Consider the following 12,384-nt stretch of genomic DNA (forward strand, 5'->3'; position numbering starts at 1 on the left):
AAAGCACATTCAGCACATCACTGACTAGCAAACAGTGATGATTTTCGGTTATCCTTGTTCCTACATCTGCAGATCTGCCCTGCCTGTAACTCTCCAATGGCTCCCCTTCCCCCAGGCACATAGCTCCGAGGCTCCTCCCACCAACACAGACAACCTCATTGTTGGCCGTATTTCCCATGTTTCTCTGGCTAGGTTGCATAAACCCACCGGCCTCTCTGTACCTTTCTTCCAGAGGTCCTTCTCCCCTGGAATGCCCTCTCCCCTGGACCCCTCTTCCCATGCACACATGACAGATCTCTCTTCATATCTGTTCATCATCCCCGCCCCCGCCCCAAAATAGGATCCTGCAAACTTCCTCTTTCGGCTGGGTTTTGTCTCAACCTTGCACGAAGGAAATTGCTGTATGTGCTGGCACCTAAGAGGAAAATGTGAACTGCGCATCTAACAATTAAAACCAAAGTCCCCCTTGAAAACCTTGGAAGTTACCTCAACCACCCTTATCAAAAATTACCTTCGTAGGGACTTCCCTGGTGGTGCAGTGGTTAAGAATCCGCCTGCCAATGCAAGGGACATGGGTTCGAGCCCTGGTCCGGGAAGTTCCCACATGCTGCGGAGCAACTAAGCCTGTGAGCCACAACTACTGAGCCTGCATGCTATAACTACTGAAGTCCGTAAGCCTAGAGCCTGTGCTCTGCAACAAGAGAAGCCACAGCAGTGAGAAGCCCATGCACTGCAACGAAGAGTAGCCCCTGCTCGCCGCAACCAGAGAAAGCCTGCGTGCAGCAACGAAGACCTAATGCAGCCAAATAAATAAAATAAATAAATAAATTTATAAAACAAACAAACAAAAAATTACCTTCATAGGCAGAGCTGCGAACAGTGCATGGAAGCCTGAGAGAGGCCCTCATGATAGTTTAGTTATTTATTGCATTTATTTAGCACTGCATATTTATTTATAAATATTTGTTTATTATTTATAAATTCTTTATTTATTTATAGCTCTGCATTTATTGGGTGTTTCCTTATGCCAGGCACTGTGGTAAATACTTTACAGTTTATCTTTCTCTTCACACATCTATGTCTTTAAGAGGTGGGAACTATTATTATCTCCATTTTACAGATGAGAACTGAGGCTTCAAACCATTACCCAGTAAGTGGCAGAGCCAGAGTCAGTCTGTTGTAATCCAGTTTCAAAGCCCATGACTTTGGTGTCTCTGGGCCCACAAACTGGTGAACTGTGGGAGCATCTGCCTGTAGTTGCGTTTTATCTGGCCTGCTCCATGTTTTAAAAAATAGAGAATTAACTGCCGACATTTAAAGACTAGGAGATTTCTCATATCAGTTGGGATCTTAGCTTCTCTTGAAATATCCAGGGAATTCCCTGGTGGTCCAGTGGTTAGGACTCCATGTTCTCACTGCCGTGGCTCAGGTTCAATCCCCGGTCGGGGAACTAAGATCCCACAAGACATGAAGGGCGGCAAAAAAAAAAAAGAAGAAGAAAGAAATATACAAAGACTGGGCTCCCCTGGTGGCGCAGTGGTTGAGAGTCCACCTGCCGATGCAGGGGACACGGGTTCGTGCCCCGGTCCGGGAAGATCCCACATGCCGCTGAGCGGCTGGGCCCGTGAGCCATGGCCGCTGAGCCTGCGCGTCCGGAGCCTGTGCTCTGCAATGGGAGAGGCCACAACAGTGAGCGGCCCGCGTACTGGAAAAAAAAAAAAAAGAAATATACAAAGGCTTGGCCACACTTGGCCTGGGTTCCCACATGGCAATAATTGGCTGGGAGGAGTAGCAACTGTCCCCCTTAATCAGGATGTGTGCATTCCACTTTGCCATATACTCGCCAGTCACCTGCAGATCTACCTCATTTATTTTCATTGCCTGCCTGGCCCTTGGAAGCATGTGAGTTTGTACTCCTGGGTCCACACTCTCTGATAGCTGTAATTTCCTTGCAATGTAATGAGCTTCCCATCACTGGAGATGTGCAAACTGAAGCTAGCTGGCTGTTCGGTATGGGTGTTGGAAAGGGATTTCAAGAGGTAGTTGGAGAACTAGATCAGATAATGTATATAATCTCCTCCAGCCCTGCAATGCCAAATATTTACTTAAGACTTTGCAGCATATATTGTTAAGAACTAACTTCCCCCTTGGTCTCAACTTACTGTTTCAAACTTCCCTTCCCTTCACCTTGGTTTCTTGATCTATTTATATATTTTAATCATATGATTACGCTATATCAATTCTAGTAAGCTTCCTCAAATCCTTTTTGGAACAAGGCATGGGGAACAAACAAATCCAGACATAAATATTTACATAAAGGGCTTGGTTCCAGATACTGAAAAGAAAAAAAAGGAAAAAGAAAGAATTAAAAGTTGTAACAGCAAGTTATCTCAGTTTCACTGATGTTTGGGCTCAAGGAGATAAGGACCTAGGAGTCTGGGATGCAGCAGCTGTGAGCATGTGCCTAGGAGGTCCCAACCCACTATCTCAGGAAAGGCATCGTCAATGTTTTATTCTCCATTCTCTATTTAAAATAGATTTTAAAAATTTTTATTTATTTATTTTATTTTTGGCTGCATTGGGTCTTCGTTGCTGTGTGTGGGCTTTCTCTAGTTGTGGTGAGCGCGGGCTACTTTTTGCTGCGGCACGCGGGCTTCTCACTGCGGTGGCTTCTCTTGTTGCGAAGCATGCGCTCTAGACACACAGGCTTCAGTAGTTGTGGCACTTGGGCTCAGTAGTTGTGGCTCGTGAGCTCTAGAGCGCAGGATCAGTAGTTGTGGTGGCGCACGGGCTTAGTTGTTCCGCAGCATGTGGGATCTTCCCGCACCAGGGCTCGAACCCGTGTCCCCTGCATTGGCAGGCAGATTCTTAACCACTGTACCACCAGGGAAGCTCTAAAACAGATTTTAAAATCATATAGCTAATTGTGGCAGTTTAAAAAAATTACTTCAGTTTCCTTAACGTTCCTCCCATCAAGAGGGAGAATCTATGTCCTCTTTCCTTGAATCTGAGTAGGCTTGTGGATGATTTAAACAATACAGTGTGGCAAAGTGATGCTCAGTGACTTCTGAGACTGGGTCATAAAAAGACATGCAGCTTTGCCTGGTTCTCTTGGAATATCCTCTTCCAAGAGATATTTGGGACACAGCTTCCATGCTATGAGAAAGACCAAACCACAGCGAGGGCCCATTTGTAGGTGTTCCAGTCAGTGGCCCTACCTTAAGCCAACATCCCCGCCATCCAAGCCCAGGCACCACAAATGTAGTCACTCCCAGCTGTTTTCGTCCCCCAACTTAGGCCCTTAGACTCCTTGGAGCAGAGACAAACCAATTCTGCTATGCCCTGTCCACATTCCCAACCCATAGAATCTGTGAGCAGAATAAAAGGATTATTATTTTACAACACTAAATTTGGGGTGCTTTGCTACATAGCAACAGAAAATTGGAACAGCAAACCCAACAAATGATTCAAACTATAAAGTAAACTGTAGTGTAAAAATGGTAAGTTCCCTTTCACAACATTTCATTCCATCTCCCTTCCCAGAGGTAACACTTTTAACAGTGTCAAATGTATCCTTCCAGACCTTTTTCTATACATTTACATATATATATATAAATATAAATATAATAGGAATATGTACATTTTGTTTCTTTATTAAGTGCAATTATATGAAAAGGCAACTTGCTTTTTTTCTATTAATAATATATCTCAGTGATCTCTTTAAATTTACAAAAGAATTTGAATTGGTGATCTATTCACATACTGTGGCAGGCAGCGTGTAAGATGGTTCTCAATGACACCCACTGTATTCAAATCCTTGTGTAGTCCCTTCCTGCCCTGAACCAACAATGGCTTGTATGGTTAGAATAGGGTTAGAATAGGATATGGCAGAAATGTTGGTGTGCCACTTCTGAGGTTAGTTTTTAAAAGGCACTGAAGCTTCCATCTTGATCTCTTGGATCTGGGGAAAACAGCTGTCACATCAGGAGCAGCCCTATGGAAATGCCTACGTGGGGAATAATTGAGACTTCCTGCCAATAGTCACTGGGGAACTGAGGCCTCCTGCCAATAGCCATGTGAGTGCACCACCTTGGAAGGAGACCCTTCAGCCCTAGTCAAGACTTCAGCTGACTACAGCCCAGGTTGACATCTTGACTATAACTTCGTGAGAGACCCTGAGCCAGAACCACTCAGCTAAGCTGATTCCAGATTCCTGACGCTCAGAAACTGGGTGAAGTAATAAATGTTTGTTGTTTTTCAGCTGCTGAGTTTTAGGGTCATTTTTTCACACCAACAGATAACTAGTACAAGAGGTTTGAAATTTTTAAAAATAAGAAAGAGAATATAGCAAAAGCTATTTGTCACTCCTACCTCTAAACACCTGGTCCCCTATCCTCTCCCAAATCCCCCAGCTAGCTTATAGAAAGCCCTTGGGAAGCATTAGATTTATTATCTGGGATACAGAAGCAGATATCTTCCTGGCTCCTCTTATAGATCATTTGACCCAAGAAAGGCTGCAGCAATATGGCATTCCCTTTCAGCAGCTGTAAAATCATGCCCTTCTTTCTCCACAGGAACTGGGCCTTTTCAGCCTTGATGCCACCTTTCCATGCCAAGGCCTCAGTCTCCCACGAGCGTCCCCACATCCTATCTCAGGTCTGGGGGTGGGGGATTCCCCTCCTTGCACACCAGTGGAAAACATTACCTGGCCTTGTTCTTCAACCCATAGAAATCAGAAATCAACCACTCACTTCCCAACATGTAGTCTTAGCCTAGTCCCTGGCCTTCTTGCTGAGGGGACCCACCCTTCATCTTGCCCCAGCCTGGCATCCTCACCCCAGACAGCCCAGTCTGCTCCCAAGATATCGCCCATGCTCATCCCTCTGCCCTGAATGCTCTGCCCCCAACCCACCCTTCTGAAAACAGCCACGTAGCTTTGAGACTCAACCCAGGGGCCATCTCTGTGAAGCTTCCCCAAACATCCTCACACGCCTCCTTGCTTCCAACCTGGCCCCCACCCCCACCCCCATCAGTCCATGGTCCACTTGACAGCCAGGAGGATGGGTGCAAAACCTGAGGTAGTGCTTACTTCCAGTGAGTTGGAGAAACAGTCTCCACCCTGCCTCTGCTGCTGAATGCAGCTCCAAACCCTGGACAGAAGATACTGAGCAGCTCTTGAGGGCTCAGAAAAGTCAGCAGTAGCAGGCAGATTGGGGAAGACCAGCAATCAAAGTACCACCAAACTGGCAGTGAGTTTACACTTTTGTTTCCCCTCTGTATTCCTTGGGCTCTCTCAATGCAGTTCCAAACCTAGAAGTGGACATCAGCATGACAGAGAGAGTGTCAGGAGAAACCCTCTAGTTCTAGCTCCAGAAACAGGAAAGAGGTCTCCTAACACTCAGAAAGACTGGCGGGCGGAGGGGGGGGGGGGGGGCGGGATTCCTATTTCCTTTCTTTTCTCCGTTTTCTTGTGTCCTAGTCCCCAGGCCATCCATGGCGGCGGAGATGGTGGCAGGCGCCTCCAGGAGCCTGAAACTATGAGGAAAGCGAAACTTCCTCTCTAACTGGAGGAGCTGTGTCCTGAGATGTTGGGATGAACCCCTACTGATTTTCAGTTGTTGGAAATGCACATCAGGGCCACGTAAATAAAGCCCCAGGGAGCCAGAGAGTCCCAGGGAGACAGCACTGAGGGAGGAGTTTGGGAAAGTGGCCCTGTAACGTTATCAATGGGCTTCTGGGCTCACCTGCTAGCTGCATATCAGTGGATCTAAACTAAACTAAACAGCGTACCACAGACTTTGAGAACTGAATCATGAGAGGCCGCTTCCTGAGCTCCAGACTGGCCCGTGAGCGGCACGCAAACAGAGCAGATACACATAGCACCGCTGAGGGTTTGAAAACAGGATTGACACTGGAACTAAACCCACAGAAGGCAGGTGGAGCCGAACCCACTGTGCCAATTGCCTTCTAAGACAAACATATCGATATCTCCATGGGATCTAAGTGAGACCCATTGCTCGTAACATCCCATTCAAAATGTCCAGGACAATTTACCTGCAATACAAAAAAGCAGGAAAGTCTCAACTCACATGGGAAAAGTCAATGAAAAGATGCCAACACCAAGATGTTGGAATCATCTGAAAAAGACCTTAAAGCAGCTGTTACAAAAATAATCCAAGGAGAGAATGGGGAGTATTTAATGGGTATGGTTTTAGTTTGGAAGGAAGAAAAAGTTCTGGAGACGGGTAAGGGGTGATGGTTGCACAACAATGTGAGTATACTTAACGCCCCTGAACTATACTTAAACGTGGTTAAGGTGGTAAATCTTATGTATGCTTTACCACAATCTTAAAAAAATACTCCATGTAGTAAGGATGAAGATTCTGGGCTTTCTCTAGCTTTTTCGTAATAGACAATCTCCAAGGGATATTTTAGAACTGAAACGTACAAAAACTGAAATTAAAGACTCAATGGATGGGCTAAACAGCAGAATGGAGATGGCACAGGAAAAAAAAAAATCTGTGGACTTGAAGGCAGAGCAATTGAAATTACCCAATCTGAACAACAGAAAAAAAATAAACAGGGTCCATGAGACCTGTGGTACAATATCAAAAGGTCATCAGAGTAGCAGAAGGATGGGAGAAAGAGTACAGTGCATGAGTGTTTATAGCAGCTCTATTCATAATCCACACTTCCCAATTGGAAATAACCTCTTCAATGGATAAATCAATAAACAAACTGTGGTATAGCCATACAGAGCAATGCAGCTCAGCAATACAAAGAAATGAGCTATTAATACTTGCAGCAACCTAGATGAGTCTCAGCGGCATTATTCTGAGTGAAAGAAGCCAGTTTCAGAGGTTGATGTACTACTGTACGGTTCCTTTTATGACATTCTCAAAGACAAAACTACAGTGATACATCAGCGGTTACCGCAGGTTAAGGGTGGGAAGAGCGTGTCACTACAAAGGGAAACAGGAGGGTTTTTTGAAAGGTGATGGAACTGTTCTGCATCCTGTTTGTGGTGGTGGTTACGCAAATCTACACGTGTTAAAATTCGTAGAACTATACACCAAAAAGAAGTTCATTTTACCGTATGCTAATTAAAATAAAACAAAATAAAACTTGTGGTAGTCAGTCTCAAGCTGGCTCACAGAGATCCTCACTGCCTTGTATTTATGCCCTTGTGTAGTCCCCTCTCACATTGAATAGGGCTGGTGGGTGGGACAAATAAAAATGGCAGAAGTGACAGTGTATGACTTCTGAAGCTGGGTCATAAAAGACACTGCAGCTTCTGTCTTGGTCTCTTGAGTCACTCACTCTGAGGGAAGGCAGCAACAATGCTGTGAGGACACCCAAACAAGCCTGTGGAAAGGAGCTGAGGCGTCCCATCAACAGCCAACCCCAACTCGCCAGCAACACAAGTGGGTCACCTTGGAGATGGAGCCTCCAGCCACAGTCAAGCCTTCAGGTGAGTGCAGCCCTGGCCAATACTCACTGCAACCTCATGAGAGACCAGAACGGCTCAGCCAAGTTGCTCCCAAATTGCTGACCCACACAGAAGCTGTGAGAGAGAATATATGATTATTGATTATTGTTGCTTTAAGAGACTACATTTTGGGGGCTTCCCTGGTGGTGCAGTGGTTAAGAATCCGCCTGCCAATGCACGGGACATGGGTTCGAACCCTGGTCCCAAAAGATCCCACATGTCGCAGAGCAACTAAGCCCGTGCGCCACAACTACTGAGCCTGCACTGTAGAGCCCGCGAGCCACAACTACTGAAGCCCGTGTGTCACAACTACTGAAGCCCGTGCACCTAGAGCCCATGCTCCGCAACAAGAGAAGCCACCACAATGAGAAGCCAGTGTACCGCAACAAAGAGTAGCCCCCACTCTCAGCAACTAGAGAAAACCTGCGTGCAGCAGTGAAGACCCAATGCAGCCAAAAATTAAATAAATTAATAAGTAAATAAATTTATTTAAAAAAAAGAGAGACTACGTTTTGGATTACTTGTTATATAGCAACAGGTAACTACAATCCCGAGATATAGTTCAGATCATGTCGCTCCCCTGCTCAAGATCTCCCAGTGGCTTCTCACCTCACTCACATAAAAACCAGAAGTGAGGTCCACTCTGATCTGGCCCGTGCCCCCCTCATACCTCACCCTCTTCCCCTCCTGCCTGTCCCTCAAACATGCCAGGCTTACCCCCACTCCAGGCCTTCTGCATTTGCTGTTCCTTCTTCCTGGAATGCTCTTCCCAGGTATCCACACACTCACTCACCTCCTGAGGGTTTCCGCTCAAAGGCCACCTGGACACAGAGGCCTTCTCTGACCACCTCAGCCACTCTCCTTCCCTTTATCCTATTTCATTCTCCTTCATGGTCTTCATCATCTCCTCACACTTTATGTATTTTTTCCTTAGCTGTTTCTCCCCACTAGAAAGCAAGCTCCATGACAGGAGGGACTCAATTCATAATGGTTCAATGGTTTAACTTGTATTCCCATTTTACAGATGAAGACACTGAGTCCCAGTGATTACACACTAGATTAATGTTAGGGTAGGCTGTGCACCCAAGTCTTGGGACACCAAACCTAGTGCCTTTTCTATAGAATTACCCAATCCAAAGTCCTCATTTTCTAGTTGAAGTGGAAACAAGAGTTCAGAGAGGGCTGGGGACTTTCCTGCCACAAAGAAACAGTTCTCTGTACCCTCCCCTTGTATACAACTGGCCTACTCCTCAGAAGCTTAATCCCCCAGAGGCAGGAGCGGTTCTTTCCCGCCAGCCCATCTCCCAAGTGGGCTGAGTGCTCAGCTCCTGTTCGCTTACTGGCAATGGCTGGGAAAAGATGGTCTCACTGTGAGCTAACACAGCACTGAAATGCCAAGGAGACACGTAAAGGAAGTTTACAGCAGGTGGCGCCTGGCAGGGCTCCTGTAGCCCCAGTAAAGCTTAACCCCTGTATCTGGGGCCCTCGTAATAGTTGCAAAACATTTTCATGCACTTTGGAATCTCTCTGGCAGCCCCATGCCAGCTGTTCCTGGGTGAAGAAACTGAGCCTCAGAAAGATGCTTTTGCAATTTCATGAAATAACAACACTGTTATCATCAAGCATCTATGATGTGCCAGGTACTATGGCAATAGTCGTTCCTTAAATTCTCACAATGACCCTACAAAGTAGGATGAAGTTATACCACATACGGGTTTAACAAATTAGGGCACAAAGAGTAAATTTTGTCTTTATACTTTAGGACCTGACTTTAAAGTAAGATAGACTCAACTGAAGACATTATTTCCATTTGACAGATGCAAAAACTGAGGCTCAGATAGGCTTATAACTTGATTGAGTCACACATCAGTTAGTGGCTGAGCTGGGATTCAAACCCAAATCTCCTCGACTGTGTAGAGCCAGCACAATGCAGCACCAGGACAGAAATCAAAGTGTCTAGACCCAAGATAAGTGGCTTCTCCCTAAGCCACATGAAAAACCAGTGAAACCAGACAGTGTAGGGAACAGGCATTATGCCAGGGAGGGTGAATTGGCACAAGCTCTTTGGACGGCAGTGTGGCCATGCCAATCAAAGCGACAAATGTACACACCCTTTTGACTCACCAATGCCACTGTCAGAAACCTATCCTACTGATGTATTTGCACATATGGGAAATGGCACCTGTTCCATGTTTTTCATTGTGGCTTTGTTCCTGATGGCCGAAAACATCAAACTTAAATGTCTCACAAAGGTTAAATACCCCTCCCCCGACAGCCCCATGGGTCTTATTCTGAGGGTCTGCGGGGCCTGGCATAAAGATAAGGCTGAGTGAGGGTCTCCTAAACTTCATCTTCATCATTCACACCATATCATTTACTTAATATTTTCTCTAAATCAAATCACTTTTTGTAACCTAAATAAATTACTTAAAAGGAAACTTTAAATCACGTCTGTAATTGAAAACATACAAAATATCCAAAAAATAAATATAGTGAAAGCAAAAGTGTTACTAAATTCTAGATAGCTAACTCTGACTCCAGGTCTGCTCTCTCTCTTACCAGGATGGATTGGCAGGTGGCAGAGGACTTAATGACCTGCTGGCACCAAACTGAGACTTTCTCTTCGGCATTGCTAGCAGGACTGAGAAAACGCTGAAAAGACAATTCTCTCCTTCTGCTAGTGCCCTGGGCCTCCTAAACCATCTTGTACACTGTTAAGAGGGGAAATAGCCCCCACGCTGCAGAGAATGGATGCGTCACCAGTTTTGTTTTGTTTTAACAAATTTATTTATTTTTGGCTGCGTTGGGTCTTCGTGTGCGCAGGCTTTCTCTAGCTGCGGCGAGCGGGGGCTACTCTTTGTTGCGGTGCGTGGGCTTATTGCGGTGGCTTCTCTTGTTGAGCAGCACAGGTTCTAGGCGCGCTGGCTTCAGTAGTTGTGGCACGTGGGCTCAGTAGTTGTGGCTCGCGGGCTCTAGAGCACAGGCTCAGTAGTTGTGGGGCACGGGCTTAGTTGCTCTGCGGCATGTGGGATCTTCCCGGACCAGGGCTCGAACCCACGTTCCCTGCATTGGCAGGCGGATTCTTAACCACTGCACCACCAGGGAAGTCCCAACCAGTTTTTTTTAGACGTGGATCTTCAAAGAGGGATGGGGTGTCCTCCCAGGCTTCCTTCTGCCCCTTGGGTGGGCATCAGTTCCCACTTCTGCTGAGTCACTGCTTGTGGGGAAGGAGGTAGTTTCTGGGAAATGCCTTTTGTTCCTTCCCTTCCCGCTCTTTACCTGATTGGGCTTGGCATTTTGGGCTGATGATCCATAAAGGATTAGCTGTAAAAACAAACCAAACCTTCTCGTCCTTAAAGATGCTATTTCAGAGGCTTCCCTGGTGGCGCAGTGGTTGAGAGTCCACCTGCCGATGCAGGGGACACGGGTTCATGCCCCGGTCTGGGAGGATCCCACATGCCGCGGAGCGGCTGGGCCCGTGAGCCATGGCCGCTGAGCCTGCGCGTCCGGAGCCTGTGCTCCACAGTGGGAGAGGCCACAACAGTGAGAGGCCCGTGTACCGGAAAAAAAAAAAAAAAAAGATGTTATTTCAAGGGAAAGTTCCCAATCCTGAAATAAACCAGGTTTCAAGTAAGAATTTGAATTACTCCTGACAACATAATCCAGAGAGCAGGATTTGCCTTCAGGCTATGGGTTTTTTCTGTCAACCTCACTAAGGATAAAGAGAAAATTGAAGCAAGGGATCTTTATTTTCAGGCCAGGGAAAGATTATTATTATTGCTATTATTACCATTAAGCTTCCTTGAAGTGAACGGAATGTGGACATGAGAGCTCAGCTTTCTTCCGTCCTCTATCCCGTCTCAGCTTCCTTGCCCCCTTCCTGTCCACTCCCTTCCATACTTTTGGAGGATCTATAAGGACAGCATTTTCCCAGCTTTGGTTCCTTTGAACACCAGTTTCTCCATTTCTGCCTCATCCACAACCCACCTCTACTGGTAGTTACTTAATTTTTAAAAAATGTAATTCCCATCATTTTGCTTATGTAAGTTTGGCCCCATCCTAAAACAATGAGATCCATTAACTGAAGGGCTTGACTATCTAGCTGTATATTTCCCCCAGTGCACAAAAAAGAGAAAAAAGTCAATGTTACAACACAAACTGAGCACTACTGGGCACCTTGCACAGCCACGCCGCTGACCACGCTTGGTGGAAACTTCGAGGAGTGCCAGAGAGGCACCTCAGTGAACGCCCTCCATAAGTGCTTGCTGGCTGACCACAGTGCGCCATCCCCACAATCTTGTTATCCGTGATGCTCAAACTTTAGCTGCTGGAGAGCTTGTTAAAAGATTCCTGGGCTGCATCCGCAGAGATTCTGATTCAGCAGGTCTGGGGTGGGGCCTAGGAGCCTGCATTTCTAGCAAGTTGCCCCAGATGATGTCGATGTTGCTGGTCCAAGGACCACAATTTAAGTAGGTCCTGGGCTACTGGGCATCACAATCACTTGTAGGTGCTTAAGATGCAGATTCTTGGGCACTGCACACCAGACATTGATTCCTCAGACCTGGGTGGGTGCCCGGAATGTGATATATCAACCAGCACTCCAAGGAGCCTCCAGAGACCACCATTATTAACACCTGGAACTCACAGGTGAGGTGGAGAGGTGAGTGACCCACATCAAGGTCACTCTGCAAATCAGGGACAGCTCCTCCTCCCCGTCGCTTCGGCCCTAAACCTCAGAGCATTCTGGACTTCCCTCTTCTCTCCTAACCCCACTTCAGTGTGTCAGCAAACCCTATAGGCTCTTCCTTTGAAACATTCAGATTTTCTTGAAAAGTCTCCAGCACGTGGACTTGGGAATGAGACAGTAAATGAAACAAGGCTGGTGAAACGTTGAG

The sequence above is a fragment of the Orcinus orca genome, chromosome 16, assembly GCF_937001465.1.
Source record: "Orcinus orca chromosome 16, mOrcOrc1.1, whole genome shotgun sequence".
In the NCBI taxonomy this organism is placed as follows: domain Eukaryota; kingdom Metazoa; phylum Chordata; class Mammalia; order Artiodactyla; family Delphinidae; genus Orcinus; species Orcinus orca.